At 48.0% G+C, this 4,402-nt stretch overlaps 1 pseudogene; it reads right to left on the bottom strand.

Annotated features, from left to right (window-relative positions):
- Positions 1–2,730: 2,730 nt before the first annotated feature.
- On the bottom strand, positions 2,731–4,146 carry LOC116547585 (annotated as a pseudogene).
- Between the last annotated feature and the right edge of the window lie 256 nt (positions 4,147–4,402).

Consider the following 4,402-nt stretch of genomic DNA (forward strand, 5'->3'; position numbering starts at 1 on the left):
AAACCCTAGGGTTTTCTATGAAAAAGATGTTTTCACCAACAGCACACCAGCATCTGTTTCCTGGGGTTAGATATTTCCTGGTTTGCAAATACACTCCTCTCCAGTACCTCAAACACGGTTTGATTACATTTCCGAAGTGGTCCTATCTGTTTTTTATTCCTCAGTAAATTTTTACATTCTTTTCTGCCAGCTTACATCAAACAGTTATGCAGCATCTACTATGTGCAATGCATTGCTTCAGCCGATATGAAAATTCTACCTTGGACATGGGCAGGGGAACACATTAATGTGAGATCTTGCTTTAATGATCACTCTGCCAATTATTATTATTATTTTTTTAAGAGATGGAGTTTCACCATGTTGGCCAGGATGGTCTTGATCTCCTGACCTCATGATCCACCCACCTAGGCCTCCCAAAATGCTGGGATTACAGGCATGAGCCACCACGCCAAGCCCACCCTGCCAATTATTTTTGTCAGTATTGGCTCCAGGCCATCAGGAAAAATTCCTCTCCAGTGGCCGTAAAATCTGATAGACAGATGTTCTGATGTTTCCTGAGAATTAAGCTCTTCCTATTTTTCTCCCTTTTTTTTTTGAGATGGAGTCTCGCTCTGTCACCCAGGCTGGAGTGCAGTGGCATGATCTTTGCTCACTACAGCATCTGCAAGTGATTCTTAAGCCTCAACCTCCTGAGTAGCTGGGACTACAGGCACACACTACCATGCCTGGCTAATGTTTGTATTTTTAGTAGAGATGGGTTTTCATCTTGTTGGCTATGCTGATCTCAAACTCCTGAGTTCAAGTGATCTGCCCGCTGTGCCTCCCGAAGCACTGGGACTACAGGCATGAACCACCATGCCCGGCCTCTTCTCCTTAATATTGGGAAATAGATGCCAAATTCAAATGCATTCGTCAACATATATATATTTGTGTGTGTGTGTGTGTGTGTGTGTGTGTGTGTGTGTGCATGTATTCTTTTTTCTCTTTTCTTTTTTTTTTTTTGAGTTGGAGGCCTGCTCTGTCACCCAGGCTGGAGTACAGTGGCATGATCTCGGCTCAATGCAACTTCTGCCTCCCGGGTTAGAGTGATTCTTCTGCCTCAGCCTCCCAAGCAGCTGGGACCACAGGTGTGTGCCATCGCTCCTGGTTAATTTTTGTATTTTAGTAGAGATGAGGTTTCATCATATTGGCCAGGCTGGTCTCGAACATCTGACCTTGTGATACACCTGCCTCAGCCTCCCAAAGTGCTGGGATTACAGATGTGAGCCACCATTCCTGGCCGAAAAAAATATTTTAATATACTTACATTTTAGTTTATCTACTTCTCAACATTTGTTTCTTGGTAATACACATGCATATTAACTCCCCCTTTTTTTTGAGACAGGGTCTCACTGTCACCCAGGGTGAAGTACAGTGGCATGATCTCAGCTCACTATAGCGTCAAACTTCTAGGCTCAAGTGATCTTCCCACTTTAGCCTCTCAAAGTGCTGGGATTACAGGCATGAGCCATAGCACCCAGCCCCATTTTCATTTAACAGTATACCCTAGATTGGGCATGGTGGCTCACACCTGTAATCCCAGCACTTTGGGAAGCCAAGGTACGTGGATCACCTGAGGTTAGGAGTTTGAGACTAGCCTGACCAACAAGGTGAAACCTTCTGTCTCTACTAAAAATACAAACATTAGGCTGGGCATGTTGGCAGGTACCTATAGTCCCAGCTACTCAGGAGGCTGAAACAGGAGAATTGCTTGAACCAAGGAGGCGGAGGCTGCAGTGAGCCAAGGTCACTCCACTATACTCCAGCCTGGGCAATGGAGCAAGACTCTGTCTCAAAAAAAAAAAAAAAAGAAAAAAAACCCTAAAGATTTTTTATACCAATAAAATATCCAAATTTGTATTTTTTTGCTCAAATAACTAGTTGATATTATTTTACTATATTATTTATCCGTAGTTCTTAGGTGTCCTGTCTAGAGCATTTAAAAAGGGGGAAATAAAGAAAATTAATATTCCTTATAGATCTTCTCCTTACCTCTGCTTATTGTCACGTTTTCCACCATAATACAAGGTCTGGAACGCAGAGACCTTGTCTGGTGTGTTCCCTGTGTCTGGAACAATGCCTGGCACACAGCAGAAATGTCACAAATAGTTGTTAAATGAATAACTGAAAAAACAAGTCACAAAAATATTTTACTTCTATTTATTTATTTTTGAGGCAGGGTCGAATTCTGTTGCACAGGCTGGAGTGCAATGGTGTGATCTTGGCTTAAAGCAATCTCCACCCCTCTGATTCAAGCGGTTCTCCTGCCTTAGCCTCCTGAGTAGTTGAGACTCTGGCCTCCTGTCACCATGTCCGGCTAATTTTTGTATTTTTAGTAGAGATGGGGTTTCTCCACGTTGGCTGGGCTGCTCTCCAACTCCTGAGCTCAAGTGATCCACCCACTTTGGCCTTGCAAAGTGCTGGGATTACAGGTGTGAGCCACCTCACCGGCCAAAAATCTTTTACTTTATTTTTTATTTGTTTTTTAAAAATCAATTTATTATTATTATCATTGTTTTTTAATAAGAGATGGGGTTTCTCCATGCTGGTCAGGCTGATCTTGAACCCCTGATGTCACAATCCACCCGCCTTGGCCTCCCAAAGTGCTGGTATTACAGGCATGAGCCACTGTGCCTGGCTATTATTATTATTTTATTTGTGTGTGTGTGTGTGTGCGTGTGCGTGCGCGTGTGTGTATAGCCAGATACTTTATTCATTTCTTGGGCGATCTGGAACAGCCATCTCCCTTCCTCCCTCTCCCACCAAGGTACTTTCAGCTGCAGACTGATTCCAAAGTGACACGAGAACTGGTGATAAGTCTGAATTGTTCTACCTCTTCAATGCCATATCGTTGGCCACAGTTGGCAAATACAAAATATCAAGCCCTCTACTGAAGAAAAGTGAGGTCCCATCATTTCCTGTCCTGCAGGTAACTTCTTCGCCAGGTAGCTGACTGCAGCCACTGTGAGGAGGAGCTGTCCTGTGCCTGTGTTATAAGTCATCCCATTTTCAACTCTCAGGAATGCACTCAGCCAGTACCACGTTGTCCTCATGGACAGGCGCTCCTTCTAAATCCCAGACATTCAAAATTGATAGTCACCCCGGTTCCTGTCGGCCAGCCTGGAGCACATAACCACAGGATCCCCTCATGGCTCACGATGCCTTTTCTTTAAAAAACTTCTCTTCCAGTGACACGGCCTTAAACGATGGGGTCCCCAAATGTACAGTACTTCTCAATGCCAAGGTTGTAACTGGTGCCCTTTCCATCCTTATAGGTGCTAGTGATGATCCTCAACCAGCCTCTCTCATGCCAGGGTTAACCCCACGCATTCCGGACAATCCAGTACTCAGTCCCATCGCTGACACCCCACCCAGCCACGGAAACGACATGGTTTATGAACGTGGTGCCCTGGTATTGGGCATAGACGCCTCCGGTGTAGTTAGCCAACATTTCTGTTGCCACTATTCCACAGCTGATGGGACCATTTGCGTAGATTTCTGTCATCACCTTCTCCCTCCCGGAGACAGAGCCGTAGTCTCCCACTCTCCAGAGGGTGTAGCTCCGGATGGCATGGCACTCTGAATTCATTGCATGTCCCACATTGGTTAAACTTGTCACACTCCTGGTCCTTGGCCTGGTAGTTGTTGCAGGTCTCATCGGGGATGCCGTGCCGGTGGGGTACTCCCACACAGGCAGGTCGTTGCCCCCTTCACCGGAGCCAGCGTCACCGCAGTCGGTGACGTGCTGCACAGACAGGATGGTGGAAGGCCACGCGCCCTTCCTCTTGATGTTGATCCGATCCGCCATGGCGCTGGTGCTGGCGTGGGCCCAGCAGGAGCCGCAGTCCTGGGGATGTGCTGGTTCCTGGTGGTGCTGGCGTAGTTGACACCACCCACGTTGCGCCAGTCCCAGCTCTTGGGCAGATCTGCTGGCGACAGGTACTCATGAGGCCGGGGGTATGTGCTGCACCTCCGCAGAGCCAGCGGGTCCCCGAGCAGGGGCCGGTGGCAAGTCTGGCCCGGGCGGAAGCAGAGGCCGCCCCACGCGGCGCCCGCCGGCAGCACGAGCAGCAGCAGCAGCAGCCAGCCCTGCCCGCGCCCCGCCATGGCCCCGCGCCGGCTCTCAGGTCCTGCTCTGGACCGGGCTCTGGGTCCCAGAGCTGTACTGCAGTGGTGTGATCTTGGCTCATGGCAACCTCTGCCTCCCAGGTTAAAGCAATTCTGCTGCCTCAGCCTCCTGAGTAGCTGGGACTACAGGAGCATGCCAGGACGCCACGCTGATTTTTTGTATTTTTAGTAGAGATGAGGTTTAACCATATTAGCCAAGCTGGTCTTGAAATTCTGACTTTGAGTAATCCACCCA

Source organism: Sapajus apella, unplaced genomic scaffold (assembly GCF_009761245.1).
Source record: "Sapajus apella isolate SASKATOON/1434 unplaced genomic scaffold, GSC_monkey_1.0 scaffold3693, whole genome shotgun sequence".
NCBI lineage: Eukaryota > Metazoa > Chordata > Mammalia > Primates > Cebidae > Sapajus > Sapajus apella.